Here is a 22,058-nt window from a genome sequence, read left to right as displayed (position 1 = left end):
AAATTAAATTGTCCAGAATAAGAAACACTTTTAAAAACTTTTTTTAAAAATACCTGAAAAACTATGGATGATAAATATTGTTTCTTTAAAAAGTTTCCATAATACCCTTTGTTTGTTTTTAACCAACCCTACTCATAGAAATTTCATGGGCTTCCTGAATGTCTGCAGCTAATGATGCTCATACCCTGTTTGGCAGGGGGAGTACTTCCTAGCTGGGTCATTCATATGTTCATATTTTTATGCTTCCTGGGCAATCCCTAGATACTGAACTTGATTATTTGATGGGACAGGTGAAATAAGAAGGAGGTGCATGCTGTGTCAAGCCATGTTTTTCCTTGATGAGTTCAGTCTCTTATGGAACTCTTAGAGAGCTTATTCCTTCACTCTCCAACTTCCCTGGTCCTTCTCACATGAACAGAGAGCAACAATACCTGAAGTCCGAAGGTGCAAACAATATGATGTTTATCAGGGTGCCCTTCCAGCAAGCTTAAATCCAAGTTCCTTTTTCCTTATTTTCAAATCCCAACTTACTTCCTGTTTGCCCCTAATTTATATAGTAGTAATCTTAGCTATACCTTAACCAGTCATTCTACTGAAATTTACCTAACCAATCCTAACATATTGTAACATGATTAGCTAACCAATTATATCCCACCACCTTAATTAGTTTACACCCAGCAAAATTAATTATACAGCAGACAGAAACAACCACCGAACCAGACAGAGACTATGCCAATAAATAATAGCGGAGGGGGAACTATAATGACAAAAAAATAAAGAAGTGAGGATTTCACAACTACAGCTATAAAGACATACGGGTTTCCCAGCTATGACTATTGATAAGTGAGTTTTTACCAAACAGAAAACTATCAAACTAAATTTCCTTTTACATCTTCTAGGCTCTTCCCTTTCTTTGGAGGTGATAGTTCGGATCACCTTCCTAACAGCCCCAGATTGCCTTATTTCAATGTGACTGGTTTGGAATGTGAGGATGTGAGCGTTCGCTTCCCAGCTTATGGCTGCCTCTGCTGCTTAGCCAAAGGCCTTAGCCTAAGAAGAGGGCCTCAGACTGTCACAGTGAGAGAAAGCCCTTGCACAGATTCTTTCTTTTATACCTCTATAACTAGCTAAATGATAAACATATACCTACATTCTTAAAGTATAGGCCTTTACAGACAGGCCTGAATATTTATATCCTAACAGGAACTATCATGCATGGTTTTCCATTGCTAAATGATTTGGAAAGGCATGGACCTCTTCAACTGAATCAGGCACCACATTTTCCTCCCCATCATGTTTAGTTTGGTTCAATTTCTATGAAGTCAGAAATATGAGTGAGGTGTATATATGTATTTTACTCAAAAAGAAACCAAGTATAACCCAGGGTGAAGTCTAAATTCACTTTGCCACTGACTGTGCTAATGCAACAATTCTCATCTTTGCCAACATGGAGGGACCTCAGGGAGTTAAATACACAAGTCTCTACAGATTTTTCTAAAAAGCTAGGTCAGGGTGGTGCTAGATCCACAAAGGGATTTAGGCATTGCAATGCTCAGTGTTGCAGTGTTTAGTTACCCAATAGAGTCCAAAGGTGTGAGTTAGGCACCCAGGCTCCCTACACAATGCAGATGGAGATTTAGGTGCCTAAGAATAGGTTCCACAAAAAACAGTATGCTGAGCAAGGAGATGCCTAAATTAAGCAGTAAGAAATGCCAAGGAAAGGGGTGTATCCTAAGCCCAGCATCTGAGAAAGAGTTCAGTGAATAAGTCTGGGCCAGAGGGAGACCCTTCCCTCTGCTTGGAATTCACAGCTAGTCCTCTCTCTCTCTCAGAAAAGACACCCTCCCCCTTTACTTTTAACTTAGTGGTTAGAAAAATCATCCAGGCTGTAGGAGACCTAAGTTCATTTCTTCCCTGCTGTGGAGAAAGGATTTGAGTTTCCCACATGAGTGCCCTAATCACTGGATTCATTTGCTCTCTGGCTAGCCTAGTGAATATTTAATTAGTTATACAGTGGAACAGCTGCAGCAGGTGAGACTGAAAGCCCTGTGCCAGAATGTCCCAAAGCCCAGTGCACTCTCCTGTGAGGTAGGGGGCTCAAATACAAATCCTTTTTCCACATCAGACAGAGAGGAGGATTGAACCTGGCTCTTCTAAATCCCAGGTGAGTGCACTAATCACGACGCTACAAGTTGGTCTTCTTGGCTGCAGGGTTAGGTGTGTGCTGAGAATGCCTATTGGCTTTGACCCCACTGTCAAGGTAGGCAGGGAATGCCTAATGTGAGGATCCTGCTAAGGTTTAGGTACCTGGGCTGTAGCAACAGCGCACATCCACACTGACAGATTTTTAGGTACCTAGGGGACTTTACCAGCAGAAATGTTGGAATCTCCAGAGTTGGGCAGCAGCTGAACCAGGGTTTTAAGAATCTCAAAGGTGCCTAAATGTTGAATTTAAATGCCAAAAATTGCAATTAAGCTAAATCCCGCTTGTGAATCTAGCCCTTTGTAATCAGAGACTATAACTCACGCATCCGCACAGAGGAGAAGACATAGAACATACTATGCAGTGTGTTATACTATAATAATACTTTACACAACACAGAAGTGGCCTCTTCTTTACGAGTTTCTTAGTTCCTATTAACTCTTTTTAGAACCTTCTTTTAAAGGGGTTTCCTTTTATACTTGTTTTCCCAGCACACCTTGCTGCACAGGCCCTTTAAATTGGGCAGAGCCAAGCAACTTTAGCCCTAAAGGAGCCATTTCGTACCTGAAAGATGCCTCTCTACTTTTCTTGTTTGTAAGTACTCAATTAATGTTTTGTACTTAAGGGTGATACACTTACACTGGGGTCAACAAATACTGTTCTAAGTGACATAAAATGGAATAAATATGAACCCCCATCTGGCAAACACTGGTGGTGTGTTATCTGTGAGTGTTCCTATTGAAATCAACGGGGTATGGGTGGTAGCAAAACCTGTGGGTTGGTGTTTGCAGTAGCAGAGCTTTGGTTTCTTCTCTCTGTTCTTTATTTGCTGATGTAAGAATCAGGAGAGTGTCCTCAGCATATTTTGGGTGGCAATTCCCTAATAAAGGATATAATCCTATATTTAATGGTCTTTTCTGCTAGAACTCATTAAACTGTGTTCGTACCAATCTGTTAGAAGGGAGCCACCACCCTATCATTGAGAGAAATTATTGGAAGAATCAAAAGTTTTGAAGCCTCACCTTTGCAATTATGTCTCTAAGCTGCAGTCTTAATTAAGGCAAAACGCCCACTGAAGTCAATGGAAGCTTTGCAGGATTGGTCATTTAGTTAAAAGTTTTCAAAGAGGAAAGACAATGGTACTAATTCATTACCCTTCTGTATTAACTCATTAAAGGGAATATCCCTAAGTGATAGGGAGTCCATATAAATATTTTAGCAATGAAAAATCTTTGAAAGACCATCCCTCCTCTCCATGAAGTTACATATGCATTATTTATTTCTTTGATCTAAACATTATCTTCATCTGGAAACCTGCTATCAAATCCTAGTGAAAAGAAGGAAACAAATGTTTATTCATTTTAGGCAATGAGCTCTCCTTGAGGGCACCTCATTGATTTCAATAGGGATCTACAGAAAAACAGGAATCTGCATATATGGGGCTCCTTGTAGGATCAAGAATTTAGGGTGTAAATGTAGGTTACAATCATGCAAACATTTAGGCATGCACTTAACTTTTAATTAGACTATTCATGGTAGTCAAGTTTAGCACATGTGTAAGTGTTTGCAAGATTGGATTATATTAATTAGGGTATTGCAAAAAAAAATGTCCAGAGTACAACACACTTCTGAGGGATACAAAAGTATTAATCATCAATTTGAATATTGGGGGCGGGGGGGGAGAGAGCCATAAACAGTTATTAATTAAGACATTTCTAATTGTAATTTGTAATAACTTCCCTTAACTAAAAAAAGACTTTAAACCCTGATCCTGTAATAATTTATGCACAAGCTTATCTTTGCACGCTGTTAATTCCACTGAAGTTAATGGACTACTCACTGTGTGTGTAAAGTTAAGCATATACATAGGTGTTTGCAGTGTTGGAGCCTTAGACGACAAAATTATTGTTTCTTTTTCTTTTCTTTTCTTTTTCTTAATTGTAGTTTACTTCACTTTCAGTAATCCATATTTTTCCCCCCACTGGCTTAAATATTAGAAGTGACATATCAAGTGCATGCTATTGAAAAAAGACAACATCGACTTTAAAAATGACTTGTTAAAGTAGTAATGGTCTCTGTTAAAACTGGATTTCTCCTTTTTGAAATAATATATTTTTTACTCTGGAAATTTAGGAGCACTCATTAGCTATGAAAAGAATAGGGCAACCTCATTTCTTGTATTACCAGCAAGTTGTCAAGTCTCTTTCTTTGGAGTTTGTACCTGAATCTTTTTAGGGATAATTTGGCTTATCATATTATATCTTCATTTATGATGATGCTTACTGCACAGATGATAAAGTGCATTGGAAGCTATGTTCCACTAGCAGAATTCCTATCTTAGCTTCCAAATTACTCTTCAAAATATTTTATAGCACATTCCAGTATTGCTGTTACAAGCCTTTACCTGATCATTTTAAAGTGCTTTATAGATTCTTGGTAGTACAAAACATTAATAAATTCCTTCCTTGCATATAAAGGGGAAAACAAAGCTTTATGTTAAAGGATGATGGGAAGCTACTGCAGTTCAGCTCCCAATTAAGGATAAATTCATTCTAAACATCCCTCTCTCTGCTTCAGTGATACTTCCTGACAAAAGACGCTCTTGGGTATATTGTGTTTGAAAATGTAGCAGTGGTAAATTAAGACGTGCGAAGCAGTACCAAGGAAAACTATCTGTCCAAGGACACATCTTTTATTTTTCACCTTCTATCAAACCATGAAAACATACAGGCCAGCAATAGATAACTTCTCTTGCAAATACAAAAGTAATTGGTCCTATCCTGAGTGTCAGTACAGTAGACAGAGTTTCTCTGGCTGCAGTCTTGATTGTCTTCCTTATTTATAGTGGAAGCTTTAAGGAGGCTTTGAATTTATTGTCAGAAAAGAAAATAATTTGTAAAGTTCACCTTTTTAGACATATAAAAAGGAATCTTTAACTATAGCTCATCCACTGTACTCTACAGTTAAAGTCGATTTCACTATTTCTATTAGAACCACCTGTTTCCTGGAATTTTTAACAGGCTTACAAATTGGCTGAACTTCAGCACACAGGAGTCTCAGGCTGGAAAGGAATGTTGTTGTGTTTAGGAGTTATAAAACTCAAATTACATTTCAAGAATAGAAAATAATATGGATAAGACTTTATTATTATTTTCTTGGTTTGGACACCCAAGATGCTATCAAAAAGATTCAATTCTTCCAACCTTATGTTGAGTGGTATCCAACTTAGTGAACGGTTCCATGGACCCATATGTTGAATATGATACTAATCGGTAGAGTGTGTCAAAAATAATTTAGTGAAATTATTTTCTATTGAAAAATGCTGTGTCATTGAAACTGAAATGTTTCACAGAAATGTGTCAGGTCCATGGAAATATTTTCTCAGGCCAAGGGTGGAATTTCACAGAGAAATATGGAGACATTCACCACCCCAGAATAGCTAATAGCATGATGGTAAGGGTACTAGCCTGCTTAATTCAGAACAGGAACTTGAATTGGGGTCTTCCAAATCCTATGTGAGGGCCTTAACCACTGGACCATTGGCTATTCTAAGATGGGTTTCTTGTCTTTTTTTCATGAATAAAATTTCCAAAGTTCTTATTTGTGTTCTGCATCAGAAAGAAAACAAATTTTGAAACCTCAATATTATTCATTGAATGGGATTGTTGTTTTTTGGACAGCTCTGCTAGTTAACGTGAGTAAGATGACAAAATTAGACTGTAAATCAGCACTCTACCTTTCAAATATATTAATAAACATATCTTAATAACACTTTCTATTAAGTTTCGATTTGTATTGTCATTAAAATTTCATTTATAAATCAGTTAGATTAATAGCATTTTAATGAACAGTTCCTCAGTTGTTATAGATTGATGCAGAATCCAGCTGTTCAATTGGCTACTTATAGGATGGGCCGCAATTATCTACAACACCTTCCACTGATATGCCTATAAGCATCCATAACACATTACTCAAGTCTGTAACATATTTATAACATATTTTAATAATTTATAAATGCTTTATAACCCATTTACAAATGTAATTTTACTATAAAGTATGGCCCTCTTTCTATTAATGCTTAATTTGAGGCTGATTATTATTGATACACTTTGCAATGTGCATTTATAGTTTATCAGAAGAAGCTTTTTTACTAGCTTCACTAACTCGGACATCCAATTAGCTCTCCTGTTATCCCCAGCTGGCCAATGGGAGGCATAGAAAATCCCACCACTACCCCTATGCACATTCCTAAATGCATTAGAGATATGAGAAGAGGCCTGGCTCTGGAATTTCTGGGCAGAGAGTATCCCCCTCTTTGGGGAGTTTGGATATCGTTCCTGCTAGTCCAACCCCAAACATCCCCCCACTGATAAGGCATTTAGTAATCATTCTTAAACAAGACCCAGTTGATGGAAGTCTTGTTCCTTTGATCTTAGAATTGACTTGCATGTAATGTACTCCACAAGTTCTGTCTTGATTCTTTTACAGATAAAAAACAAACCCAGTAACCCAGCTGCACTTCTTGTTACAATAACATTTTAGGTGTATTATATCTAAACTTCAAAACATAATATTTTTAAAATATATGTCCCCCTATTTCACCCCCTGGGAATTCTGCCTTCCTTAGTAGCAGAATCTCAAAGAAATATCTCTACTTATCTGATAGCCTGGAAGTCAGAGCTAACTGCAGTTGCAATATTCAGCCTGACTAGCAATACCATGAAATCCATTCCAACCCTTTAACAGGTGAAGTAATGACAATAGTATTCATATAGGTCTGAAGGTGTTAGTGAGAACTTATGCACTGATTAGTTGTCCCTGAGTCCCAATGTGTGGCTCTTTAATTTGAGAGATGTGCTTATTCTGAGATGTCATTTTCAGAAAAACTCAGTTTCTAGACATGAAGGGGAACTGATATTACTTAATTAAAACTTAGAACTAAAGCTGCCATAACTTAGTATATACTCTAGTGGAAATGAGGTCCTCAAAATTTACTAAGAATGTTTACATGAACTTTAAAATTTTGATATATACATTTATATACTGAAATATATCTTATATGCATGCTTTGGCTATGGTTCATAATGTGATTTAGAGTATTTTTAGAGGCAAAGTAGTATGAAACAGTTACATAATTTTGGTGAAAAAATATAAAATAATTCATTTATTATTTGTATCACCAAACTACCAGTTTCCACATACAGGTGTTGGATGAGTAGAGTTGTTAAAAAAATAGCAGTTACAAAAATCATTTTTTCTCCTTTTTTAACCTTTGAAATAAAATTGTTTACATTTGTAAAGAGTTTTCTAAAAAAATTAAATGTTTAAACTCTATAGGCGGCTAAAAGAGTGAAATACAAATTTGTGACAAAGTTAATTAAAATACTTAAATTGTATCCAGCTCTCATAAAACAAAAAAATATGATGGACTATGTCTGGGTTACCAGTTGTTCAAAGACAAAGGCCCCAAACTTGCAATTACTTATTCATTTGTTTAACTTTACTGCTGTGGGTTGTCTCATTGAAATCAATGGGGCTACTCGCAATGGTAATGATGAGCACAGATATGAATATTTTCAGGATCTGTGACCAAAGTTTGTAAATCTGCAAATGAGATCTTCCTTCTAAAGCACTACTGCTTTAATACAGTGCACAGAGTCTTATTGACACAAATGAGCTCCATACAGGTGCAAATGAATTAAAAGATCAAGGCCTGAGATTGAAAAAGAGCTAAGTACCCATTTTTCTTATTTTATTCCATGTACATTTTAACACAAATGTAATGCAGGACAGAGATTTTGCTTTTTAACTGGAACATAAATTGGTTTACCTTGAAAATTTTGCTTATGTTTTGCACCCATGTTTTTAATGATTTATAGCACAGTACAACCTCAGAGTTATGAACATCTTGGGAATGGAGGTTATTCATAACTCTGAAATGTTCGTAACTCTGAACAAAACATTATGGTTGTTCTTTCAAAAGTTTACAGCTGAACATTGACTTAATACAGCTTTGAAACTTTACTGTGCAGACAAAAATGCTGCTTTCCCTTTCTTTTTATTTGTTGGTAGTTTGTTTAACACAGTACAGTACTGTATTTGCTATTTTTCTTTTGTCTCTGCTGCTGCCTGACTGCATACTTCCGGTTCCAAAAGAGGTGTCGGTTGGTTGATTGGTCAATTTGTCACTTCAGTGCTCATGACTCTGAGATTCGACTGTAAAGAGATATTTCTCATTTTAATAATTGAAAATGGGGTGCACTGTGCCATTTTTGTCCTTTCAATATTAAGATATACTGACGAATGCATTACAAAATATCTTTCTGATATTATTGCTAAAAAAAGGTTTAGAGCACTGCTTTGTATTAACAAATGCTTGGATAAAATGAGGATCCTTTTAAATCAGTTTTGTTTGAATTTTGACAATTTTGTTTTTAAAGAGTCACAAGTGAAGGAGAAACATAGTGGTTTGATATATTTAGTTTTAAATACCAAATAATGACATGCATGTGCTAATTATTAATAATGTGTGTGATTACCAAATATGTTACGAGGTTAGAGGGAAACAACTTAAATGTTGACCATACATTTTGGAATAAAACTGAATTTTGTACAAGCCTGGCCACACCAAATTAATATAGAAAGGAAGTTCTTCAACACAGAACAAATAAAAATCTTCAGAAAGTTGGAAATAGATACACTTAAAGAATTAAAAATTATATAAGCTGGTGATATATAAAGAACTTCATGCAACTTTAATGGTAATAAAGTTATTTTTAAAGATATATTAGGAAAATATTAGGCAACAAGATTCCTGAGCTACCAGCATTGTTTGAACAAAGGCCACCTATTGGAAAACTTGATAAACACCTGTTTCATAATACCATTAATCAAAGTCTTATCAACTTTATTTTTATATGAGATGTTTCAAAAAGTGTGCAGGCAAAAGATGCAGGTATTCTTCAAGTAACTCAATCTAAAAGAGCTTATTTACAGTTTTAATAGAAATCAGTGAAAGGCAGATGTAATATAAAAGGACTATTTTGCATCTGCACACTGAGTTCCAGTTAACATCAGAAACCTCCCACTATGGAAGAAGAAGAATCTTGAGGAATAGTGAAAGAATTCTCCATGTGGAAAACATCATACCACAGCTTCAGCAGTTGAGACACTGGGACAAGTTTGTGGGTGAGACCAAATGTGCACAAAGTAGTCATCTGTTGTTATCCGTAAGTCAGCCACCTATATAGATAGCAAGTATTCTGATACGATGGAAATAAGAAATAGTATTAATTATAATTTCTAGTCACAGAATTATTCCTCAAGTGAGTTTGGTGGGCCTAGAGATACCTATATTGGACTTAAAGTGTACAGATACTTTAGTAATTTCCTTTGCTGGACATTTACAAATATGTACTTTGGGATCTAACTGCAAAAAACGGAATTTGTTTGTGTCTGGTATAAAGGACTGCAATTTAAAGGAACAGAAGTTTAGTCTAAGCATTCAGTTATGAATAGGGTAGGCTAAAACACACAGACAAGGTTTACTGAAACTGAATGTTGTAGTACTAAACAACCTTCTGTTGAACATTGAATTGTGAAGGAGAAATATATGTGTTGTATTAGAGATCATGTATTGGTAGTTATTATTGAAGTTCATTTTGTTGTGTGATAATAATTAGGTAATTAATTTAAGGTCAAAGAATTCACATAAATCAACTTCTGAACGTGTAGAAATGACCATGGGAACGAGTTAAGACTATGGTGGATGTTTTTTATTGGTAATAATTAATTGTTAATGTTTTCTGAGTATTAAACTCTGTCAAGGGCAAGCCAGAAAACATAGTTGTTTTGATCAATTGTCTGTAAGGTGCTTCTTGAATTGTACTTGAATATAATTGATGTCTGAAGGGACTCATCCCTATTTTCTCTGTTTTGTTTTGTTTTTCATGTAAAGTCACAAATTTATTCTCCCTAAAATACCTGTCCAGGAAGAGTTTATTCTCATTAATTACCCGTTAGAAAGTTTAAAATGGAGAGAGGGAGATAATAAGAGCAAGAGAGCTGAAACTTAAATACATTACGAAGTCTTGATTTTTATATTATGTTCTGATATCCTGGAGAACGTCTTTCAGGACTCTTTTTCATTTTAATCAGTCAAATCATTTTTTATATAACTACAAAATCTGTGTTCAAAAAGTATTGCTGTACCAAGTAGAATTTTCTCTGTGTTTACCAAGAACTTACAATCCCAGGGATTGAGCACTCTGTGATGAACAGTGTTTGCCAGGGTCAACGCTCATTTAACGTTTCTTTCCATTCCAGAGCTGCTGTCTGGCTCAAAGTGAAGTTAACCCTGGCTCAGTGTTTCCTAATACACTAATTCAAAACTCTCTGTTACTGAAAAATATCCTGCGCCCAAAGACATAAGGACATGTTGCTTCTGTTGCAATAGATGGTAGTAGCTACAACAGCATACACTTTAAAAAGTATAATTTTGTATTGTATACTACTATTTCACAACCCGCAAAATTTGCTACCATTTTCCCAGCTTCTGATTTTGAAAATATAGTTATCTAATCCTTAAAACAGGTTTTTAATAACTCACTATATTTATAAACAAATAGGCCTTACTTAATGTAAGTCTAAACTCTTAAGTGATCTAGATGGGAAACATTATAATTGTATTTTCAAGTATAAATTGCATTAGGTTAAAGTTGCACGTCAATATATGGCACAAAAAACATTGTTATGAACCCATAGTAACCAAACAGTGTTGACAAAAACAACATCCAAAGACTTGCTAAAAAGAAACCTCTACCAGATCATAATTTATTAGATCATTAAAACATAGCAATGGTTAGAAAATAAAATGTGTTTTGTTAAGTGCACCAACTGCACAATTAAGGGAATATAGTTTTAAAAATGAAAATAATTGTAATTTCAAATATTAAGTTAATCTTTCTAGAAGTTGTGTTCCCCAAAGTATGCTGCAAACAACTTTAGTTTGATTAGTGTTAACACACCAATAACAATAGTGTTTAACTTTTATATGGTTATGTAGCAGCTTGTACCTCAGAGCGTTCTGAAGGGCTGTAGATACTATTTTGGCCCATGATCCAAAGTAGCTCTGCTGAAATGAGTCCTGGTGTAACTGAGACAAAATATAACCCTCTGTCTTTGAATGTGAACTAATGACTCCCACTGACTTAAGTGGAAACTGCAAATGTATCACAGTGTAGAATTTAGTCCATAGTTAGTAAAGTGACTTGGAGACATGATTTTTATTCATGAGTATATTCTTCGTCCTGTGCTATCCGTGACTACTTTTCTGTGTTAAAATAGAACATAATGTGAAAATTCCTTTTTGTTCAGTTAACATTTAACTTGGCCTGCTTCATTACTTCTGTCTTCAAAATATTATGTCCTTCAGACTATAATATGACTCATGAAACTAGAGCTCATTCTGTTAACTATATTTCTGTCACATTATATTATTTTATGGTTTCTTATCCTATACTAATCTATAACTGTATTCTTGAGTATGAGCACTGTTCTTGTATTTGATAAGTTTGCCCATGAATTTCTTGTGTTGAGCTTTCACTTGTATCAAATTCCATTTGAAAAGCTGATTTAAAAAAAATGAAATGGCTTTTGCAACCAATTTCTATTAAAAAAAAATAGTCTTCATACTTACCTTGATCAGGAACATACAAAGGGCATGCAAGTACTATAATGGTTTGTATAAAATAATCTAGTTCGTTATACCCATTCCTTTTATTGTGCGTAAGTCTCTCTACTTGTGTGTGGATTTGATTTGCTACTGATGCCATCATCACCCTAACTCAGTTTAGCACCATCTTTAAATAACTGTGTACATCAAAGCTGATTTGACTGAAATCTGTCACCTTTATAATGCTCAGCATTCATACCTACTACATTAATGAATGGTTCATGCAAAGGTTATGCACAGTGACATTGCAAGCACCCTTAAACATCATTATTCCCACAGCAATAAATATTCCACTTGCAATTGAAGAGGATAATTAAAACCATTTCTGTGACTAGAATGTTGGTGCTTAGTGGAGTCCAAGCACAACATTGCTGAAGGATTTATGAATTAAATTTGCCTGATGAGCTGCAACAAAGGTGACAGCAACTCCAGTTTACAGCCTGGTTTTTAATTTCAACATGTTATGCATGGCCAGAAACAACAACAGTGATTTCCTTTTAACAAGCATTATTATTTATAAATCATGTCAGTGGGATAACTGCATTAATGTGAATGGATGAACAGATAGCGGTGCTGTAACTGCTTGATCTGTTTTCTAGTCTTCATCCACAAAAAAAACCCAAGCCAGTCATAGGGTGGGACTTCGGATTTAATTGCTTTTATGCATTAAAAAGTAGCTGCTCCTGAGGTGTAGGTTTACAAGGAAGGATAAAGGTCTAAGGCTCTGATTCAGGAAAGAACAAACTAATGCCTCTCTGAATTAAAACCTAAGTCACCCACCTCACAAATACAGTGTCAGAGTACTACCTGTGAGGAAAAATTAGAACCATATCAGAAAAAGGTGGAGTTTCCAAACTGCCATTTTTTTGGTAATATATTATTAGAACTTCCTTTTAAGGGGTAAAGTTCAGTCCTTGACTTTATTAATTTTTATTTTAATATTAAATCTTCTCAGTTGGATCCTTACTGGGACTCTTCCCTGAGTAGTATCCTGGTGATTGAAATGTGATTAGGAATTCTTTGATTAAACTGATTTTTGTCAGAAAATGCCAATTTATTGAAACTGAAACTTTGCAAGAAAATATTGGTTTTGACAAAAGTTTTGTCAGAAAGGCTTCTCAGCTCCAGCTTGGGAGGAAAGGGAAGAGTGAGAGAACGAGAGAGACAACTGCACACATGTGCCCCAGAATTTGGAAGCAGGGATTACATAAAAACACTGATAGCAAATTCTTGTATTTTAATGGAGGGCTCAAAAGATAATATTCATATTATTGGCAATATTGTCACCTCTGTAGAGTAATAGTGGGTGTCAGGGACTTGCAGATTGGCTTCTTGTTAGAGGAGAAATCTAGTCTATGTATTCTTAGTGTGATTTGTTTCATTAACATACATGCACCAGTCTTGGAACAGTGGTGGTCTCAAGTGGTAGCCTGGTAATCACCTCTTTCACAAATCTCAACCAAGTACTAGTTACTATAATCCAAAAATTAGCAGTTCTAGCTGAGATTGTGACACTAGAATGCTACAAATGGCAAAACTGGCTTTAATTACCTCCACAACTGAGTAATGCACACCTATTTGGAAAAGAAACTCACACAGAGACCTTGCTGATACCCAGCTAAATTTGGCTATGAGAATTATAACTAGCACCCTGATGTTTGCTCTGCTGCCTTACGCTGCCTCACAAACATCCCTCCTTCAACCATCAGGAGAGAGATGGCTTCATTACTTAAAGAATTGGAAACCAAATTGTAACCAAAAGCTCCATCTGTGTGACAATTTTGTTCACCCTCCTCACACTCACCTTAAGTCCCACTGACCATTCTGGGTGGCTGGAGAAGCTCTTTGGTTATCCAGCTTCAACCCAGAAGACAGCTGAAGGATGCAATGGGCAGACTCTGATGTTAAAATAGCAAGCACCTCATAAATGATCCCACCACCAAACCACCTGGTTTCTTGCTCTGACAAACACAGTGAACAATCATTAACCACATCAGGACATCAGATGGAACATGAGTACACCTGATACACAAACAGAGAACCAAGGATTTTCCATAATATGAATGCGGAGACCTACAAACCATTAACCATAGTGTGAACAAGTGTCCCGTTTTTTTCATTTCCAGGAGGCATAGCAAAGGTGCATTCTGAATCTCCTGAAGCTCTCAAATGGATTTCAAACCTTTCTATTAATTTGTAAATGTTGCTATTTTCATATGAAAGGAGTGTCAATGGCCAGTTCCTAGAGAGCATCTCTGTCTCACGAATGGACCCCTCATAGAGAGATTATGACAAAGTCCAAATTCCCTTGCTACCTGCCACAGTTCCAGCAAAGAAATGATAACAGAAAACTAAAAATAACACGTTTCTTCCAAAGTTAAAGTTTTATCACAGTCAAAGAAAAAAAATTGTAAGAGTATGTATAATAGCACCATCTGGTTATCCTTTGCCATAATAATATTTAATATTTATATTTTGGTAATGTCTGGAGGACTCAACAGATTAGTGGGTCCCATTGTATGAAACACTATACAACCGTTGTAAATGATAGTTCTTGCTCCCAAAAGCTTACCATCATGATGGATTAAGTGGATAAACAATTAAATTGTAAATACTGCCTTTAATGATTTTAAGGATCATTAGCCAACAAGGGTATCAAATAGACACAGCAGCTAATGAGGGGGGGAAATGACTGTTAAACAGAGGTGCTTAAGACACAGACAGATGCAAGGGTCAGATCCTATCTTCCCTCGGTGTAGCTTTGCCATCATGCTCTGAGCATTTGCAGAAACATGATTGTGAGTTCTTAAATTCCACATCATGTGACCATTTTTGCAAATCAAACACAGCTGCTCAAATGTTAACTAACTCTACAGAGATACAGACAAAACTGAAGAGAGAGAAGTCTGAGCAAATATTTGGGTAAATACTTTTTGCAGTATTCTCCTGACTCTACTTCAGAGTAAACTAATAAATGCACGGTAGTATATTTTGCAAAAATAATTACATCCTGAAATGAGAAGTCTTTGCAGCAGCTGTTATTAAATCTTTACTGATACATGGGGAGAGATGGATTTTTTTTTCCCTGAAGATTATAAAGTATGTGGTTTAGCAAAGCAATGATTGGAGTAGAGTTGTAGATTTTAATTCAATAGCTACATATTAAAATGTGTACATTTGTCTGACCCCATCCAATATCCTGATTTGATTGGAAAGACAGCAATGAAATATGCACAGTGGTGGGAGTTCCAACACTCACTAGTTTCATAGTATTGTTCTGATAGCTTTTCCTAGCACAAAACAAAGGGGTAGATGAAATACTAAAGGGACAGTATGGACATGGTGCCTGTCATGAGAAAACTGTATTTGTGGCTCATTGTCAGAAAACATAGCACAGTGCTCCTAGTCCCCAAACATTATCTCATGATGATCTCCCTTTCTGCTGTTGCCTTATACGTTATGAAAAGTCTATATTCTGAAGGGAAGTGAATGTATGTTTCTTCTGCTACCCCTCATCTTGAAGATGGAATTGACAGTTTAGAATATCAGAGTCATGTGACTCTGATTAACTTGAAATGGCTCATATTCATAGCATATTCAGTAATTAATGCTGTTTCTTCCACCAAGATTTTGTACCAGTGTTTAATTGCCCATATTAAATCAGAACAATTAAGCCTCAAACCATTCTCTGTCTAAAGTATCAGTACAGTGAAATTGAAGACATTCCAACATGCACACAACTTGAAAGGTGAAAAGATTATCTTGGTAAATGATTAAGATTATAAACTTTAGACTCTAACATGCAGCTCCACAGAACCATGAGTTTTTCATAGAACCCTATGGAAAGACAAAGTAGGGACTGTACAGCTAATGATGAGACAGGAATGGACAGTACTGTGAGGGGGTGAGAGAAATAACCATATGGGCCAAATTTTCAAAGGGAGATTCAACTTGGTCTCAATTTGTGCATATGGAAACTAACAGCTCTGTTCAATAAGTAACTTACAGAATTTACATATATAAAATCAGTCTGGCCAAAAGGGACAGACATACAGAGATCTTCCTTTAGAGCTTCCATGGAAGTCAATAGCAGTCCATTGTGGCATGCATGTAGAATCAGTACTTTCAATGCGAGCCAAAGTGCTGACCTGTCGACCAGATCACAAGCTGCTGTGATGTCGATATGTGCTGAGGGAAGCAGGTCATTATATTCCTGGTGCAGTTCAGCCAGAAGCCAAAGGATGAGGACAGTGTTTATTGTTGACAGTGGAATCTGAATGCTATGGATGACAATGTCTGTTAAGGAGTGGCTGCATCTTGCAGAATGTGACTGAAGACTTTTTTCCAGGAACTGATAACAATGAGACAAACTGCTGAGAAATAGGGCAGACACACCCCAAAACTGGTGGCTGTTCTTCCATAAGATATACCCAACCAGCAATAAAGGTAAACTTCTGTCTCACCACACTGGCTAACCAGAAGTCAGAAATGTTGTCTCCTTAGGGTACATCTACAGTACGAAATTATTTTGAAATTATTCTATTTGAATTTTCGGAAGCTATTTTATACATTCGGTCTTCTGTGTCTCCACTGAAGCTTGTGAACTTGGCGGATTGCGTCCACAGTACCAAGGGTAGCATCGAATGTCGGAGAGGTGCACTGTGGGTAGCTATACGGTGTCCATTGGAATTCTGGGTGTTTCTGGGTGTGTGTCATCAGAAAGCTATGGCAGACAAGCATTTTGTGCCTTTTTGGTGTGCAGACACCATACTGCTTTCAGCAGATGGGTGCACCGCTGCTCTCCTGCTACTATGAATCCACCTCTCCAACTCAACCCTGCTCGGCCATTGTGAACCGAGCAGCACAGCTTCCGCTGCCAACTCTGCTCTCCCGCTTCTCCATGTTCTCTGTCCTGGGCTCCCACCTCTGTGAAAGCCACAGAAGACAACCATTTTCAGCCTTTGTTTGGCTACCGTGAACCAAACAGCACAGCTTCCGCTGCCACTCTGCTCTCCTACGTTTCACGCCCTTTTTCCAGGATTACCCGTGCAGGCGCCATAGCCATGGAGCCCGATCAGATCTCCACTTCAGGTTTGACCATTGTAAATACCTCGCACATTATCCAGCAGTATGTGCAGTACCTGCAAAACCGGGTGAGGAAGCGACGACAGCACAATTACTATACTGATGAGGACATGGACACAGATGGTACAGCATGCGGCAGTTAGGAGATCATGGTGCTTTTGGGCCAGGTTCATGCCATGGAATGCCGATTCTGGGCCTGGGAAACAAGTACAGGCTGGTGGGACCGCATAGTGTTGCAGGTATGGGATGATTCCCAGTGGCTGAGAAACTTTCGTATGCGTAGGGCCACTTTCTTGGAACTTTGTGACTTGCTGTTCCATGCCCTGAAGCACAAAGACACCAAAATGAGAGCAGCCCTCACAGTTGAGAAGCGAGTGGCCATAGCCCTGTGGAAGCTTGCAATGCCCGACAGCTACTGGTCAGTCAGGAATCAGTTTGGAGTGGGGAAATCTACTGTGGGGGCTGCTGTGCTGCAAGTAGCCAACGCAATCATTGACCAGCTGCTATCAAGAGTAGTGACTTTGGGAAATGTGCAGACCATTGTGGATGGCTTTAATGCACTGGGGTTCCCTAACTGCGGTGGGGCGATAGACGGAACGCATATCCCTATCTTGGCCCCAGAACACCGGGGAGGCCAGTACATAAACCACAAGGGGTACTTTTCCATGGTGCTGCAAGCACTGGTGGATCACAAGGGACATTTCACCGACATCAACGTGGGATGGCCGAGAAAGGTGCATGACACTCGCATCTTCAAGAACTCTGGTCTGTTTGAACAGCTGCAGGAAGGAACTTACTTCCCAGACCAGAAAATTACTGTTGGGGATGTTGAAATGCCTATAGTTATCCTCGGGGACCCGGCCTACTCCTTAATGCCATGGCTCATGAAGCCATACACAGGCACCCTGGACAGTAGTAAGAAGCAGTTCAACTATAGGCTGAGCAAGTGCAGAATGGTGGTAGAATTTGCGTTTTGACGTTTAAAAGCACACTGGTGCAGTTTACTGACTCGGTTAGATCTCAGCACAACCAATATTGTAATTGCTGCTTGTTGTGTGCTCCAAAATATCTGTGAGAGTAAGGGGGTGCTGTTTATGGTGGGTTGGGAGGTTGAGGCAACTCGTCTGGGGGCCAGTTTCACACAGCCAGACAACAGGGTGATTAGAAGAGTGCAGCATGGTGCGCTGCACATCAGAGAAGCTTTGAAAGCCAGTTTCATGACTGGCCAGGGTACGGTGTGAGAGTTGTGTTTGTTTCTCTTAAAGTTACCTGCCCCCATATGTATATATGAAAGGAAATAAAGTCACAATTGTTTAAAAACTATTCTTTTTTATTTGTTGCACAAACATGGAGAGAAATCAGAAGCTAGACGGGGAGGGTGGGTATTTGGTTGGGGGGGAAGGACAAGTCCAGAAACCAAATAAAAATTTAGGATATGCCAGCTTTCTGCTGCTTGTGCAATCCTCTGGGGTTGACTGCGTGGGTCCCCGTAGCCTCTCCCTCCCTTCCCTCCCCGTGTTCTTGGGCATCTGGGTGAGGAGGCTATGGAAGTTGGGGAGGAAGGAGGGCAGTTATTTAGGGGCTGCAGCAGCAGTCTGTGGTCTTGCTGCCTTCTCCGCATTAGATCCACCATACAACAGAGCATGTCCATTTGCTCCCCCATATGAGCTTGACCATAGCATCCTGCCTTCTCTCATCGTGCACGTCCCTCCTCTCTTCGTATTCACGTAACGCTTTACGCGACTCTGCAATTGTTTGCCTCCATGCATTCAACTGGGCCCTATCAGTGTGGGAGGACTGCATGAACTTGGCAAACATGTCATCCCAAGTTCGTTTTTTCCACTTCTAATCTGGAACAGCCTCTGGGACAGAGTAGATAGGGGCCACATTGAAACATTTGCACCTGCTGCAGGAGGAGAAAAAGGGAGGATAGTACTTTAAAAGATACATTTTAGAGAACAATGGGGACACCATTTCTCAGTGAAACAGGCAATTCATAGTACACAGCACATGTTCTTTCTGTACAAGGTCTCATTTTGCCTCTTATACTGAAGTGCCTGCCACTTTGGTGTGAGTAAGCCATCACATGCAGCCAGGCAACAGAATTCAGCTTGCAGGCCGTGGCCAGGCAACAGAATTCAGCTTGCAGGCAGCCTGCGGGCTCTCTGGGATGATCGCTTCACACAACATCCTCCCATCCACCCACACACATACACACACGGCGGGGCTCTGATGAGGCTCTGAGCAGGGGTGAGCCCTTTAAACTAAACACGAACAGCCCAGCGATGCTTGGTTTCTCCCCATCCCCCACCGTGTGGCTCCGATCAAGCTCTCACTCACCAGAAGTGCCTTCTCCAGGGTCATGGTCTGGGAGTATGCTTTGGGAGTAGGTGGAGGCTATTGGCTCCAGCATTAAGAATAGTTCCTGGCTGGGGGGGAAAGAGATTCCCCACTTGCCACCTGTGCACTGTCCTCCTCCTCCTCTTCGTCCTCCAAAAACTCATCCTCCTCACTCCATGCTACTCCCTCCTTACAGGTGTCCCTGGACAGTGGTGGGGTAGTGGTATCACCCTCCCATAATTGCATGCAGCTCACGGTAGAAGCGGCATGTATGGGGCTGTGACCTAGAACGCCCGTTCTCCTCCCTGGCTTTTTGGTATGCTTGCCTGAGCGCCTTGATTTTTGTACGACACCATTCTGTGTTCCTGGAGTAGCCTCTTTCTGTCATGGCCCTGGAGAATTTAGCGTATGTATTTGCATTCCTTTTTGGAACATAGTTCTGCCATAACAGATTCGTCTCCCCAACATGCAATGAGATCCAGTACCTCCCGTTTGGACGATGCTGGAGCTGGTCTGTGAATCCGGTACTGTGTGGTCTCTTGTGATGGTGGACTCTTCATGGTCACCTGTGATGGTGGACTCTGCATGGTCGCCTGTGCTGATGGTGACCAAACAGGAAATTCAAAAGTTCCCGGGGCTTTTACTGCCTACGTGGCTAGTGCATCAGAGTTCAGAGTGTTGTCCAGAGCGGTTACAAGGGATCATTCTGGGATAGCTCCCGGAGGCCAATATTGTTGAATTGCGTCCACAGTACCTGTAACCCGGAATGGCGATCTCGATTTTAGTACTACTCCACTTGCCAAGGTGGAGTACAGAAATCAGAGTAAAGAGCCCTTTAAATCGAAAAAAACCTGGTTTGGTCATGTGGACAGAGCCAGTTTTATTTCGAGGTAACTCGGCTAATTCCGAAATAACTGCGTACTGTAGACCAGGCCTTAGGTATTCCAGCTCTTGTTCCAGCACCCAGACACTAGACTTAATGGTGAATGGTTATTTAAAACCAGTTTAATCAAACAAAGGTTTCTTCTGATCCCCAAGGACTAGCCAAATACCCAGGTCAATATAGAACTCAGATCTCCTCCCTACGATCACATTGTTGTTAATCCTTCAGTATCTAATATCTTAAGGTCCAAAGATCAGAGCAGGAAAGAGGCAAAATGAAGATGTTTCCATGGCCTTGTATAGCTTCTGCCATGTGAAGGGAACTTCATTGTCCCAAACAAAGCCCTCAGCACAGTTTGAGGAAAAGTACAGGCACAAAATGTAGTTCAGTACCACATGACCTAGTCACATGCCCTTGCCTACTTCAGTGAGTCATAGCAGGGGCCATTACCCATATTCTAGCTCGAACATCCACAGGAAAGTCCATTAGGTGGGAATGGCTTCTTCTATGACCTATTGTTTTTGTTGATGGGCCATCAGCTTGAATACTCCATTCACAATATGCTAGCTAGACTGGATGTAAATTACTGTGTGGGTGTTACCACAGGAGCAAACATATTTGAAATACAGGTACATAGTAAATATTCATAACTTCACATACAAAAATGATATACACATAAAAAGAAGATAATCATAGTCAGCAAATCATAACTTTTCATTGATACCTTACATGACATACTTTGCACAAGCTTTGTTGCAATTTTATAACAGTAGTAACAACAATGATCTGCATGGTCATATTTTAATCATATAATTCACAACTTGTAGTTGCCACACACCATGCAAAATCCTTTACATTGTATAGGGACTCTTTCCATTCTGCTGGTACTTTGCCTGATGGTAACACTTCTAAGAACAGCTGATGCAACCTGATGCCCACTGGTTCCAAGGCATCTTTGAGCAGCTTAGATGGAATACAATCAGGTCAAACACTATGTCCATTCCTTAACTTTTGGATGTCCTTTCATACTTCCTCAAGTGACAGAGGATCAGTGTTTGTCCCTGGGTCTTTAGCCCTGTGGTTTGCCCAGTTACTTAGTTCTAGACAGTCACCAGCAGGTGCATAGTTCAGCACCTTTTCATAATGTGTTTTATATCTATCCAGAATCTCTTCCATTCATGAGCAGGGAGAGCCATCTGGTTTTATGATGGGGATGTTAGAAGGCTGTTTATGGCTGCCAACCAGGTGTGTGATGGCTCTGGAGACAGGATTCAGATTATTGTACTTTAGACCATCCTCTGCTTCATTGGCCAGGGAGTTGATGAGGATCTCATGGTCACATTTTGCTATGGCCTGGAAAATGCCTTTCAGCCATTTATGCCACATTTTTACACAATCTCAGATGTGCATCAGGGAGGCGTTTTTGCCTTGGCACTATTCTCTCAAGCTATTGACTGCGTATTAGGACTTATCGTGGCATATGTCTGAATCGAGCTTGGTCAAGAAGTGTTCGTCGACCAAGACTACACCAGCGACACTGCCTGGCTTTTGGAGAAGTCAGAGAAGTGCCCTCCAGTGTCTCCAAGATGCTGCCCACACTATGGGGATGAATGTTTCCATGACAGACGACCAGGATTTGGAACCTGAGAGCTGGTCCACCGACCCCTCCAGTGCAGAGGGGGCAAGTCCTATAGAGAACATTGATAAGCTGATCTTTGTAGGCTGCAATCAAAGTTAAAACGTCACAGCAAATTGGGCATTTGTCGATGACTGTGTCTTGCTGCCTCCTGGATAATATCCATGTCTCATTTGTG

General features: G+C 39.0%; 1 long non-coding RNA gene across 2 annotated transcripts in view; it reads left to right on the top strand.

Moving 5' to 3' along the window:
• Positions 1-2,045: 2,045 nt before the first annotated feature.
• The window catches only part of LOC141982696 (uncharacterized), a 60,092-nt gene continuing 40,079 nt past the window's right edge, over positions 2,046-22,058 (top strand). For both annotated transcript variants that reach the window (XR_012638179.1, XR_012638178.1), the window contains exons 1-2: positions 2,046-2,164; positions 2,695-2,797. This is a non-coding gene — a long non-coding RNA (uncharacterized LOC141982696). The remainder of the gene's footprint in view (positions 2,165-2,694; positions 2,798-22,058) is intronic.

This window comes from Natator depressus, chromosome 2, assembly GCF_965152275.1.
Source record: "Natator depressus isolate rNatDep1 chromosome 2, rNatDep2.hap1, whole genome shotgun sequence".
NCBI lineage: Eukaryota > Metazoa > Chordata > Testudines > Cheloniidae > Natator > Natator depressus.
This window is presented reverse-complemented; position numbering and strand designations above follow the sequence as displayed.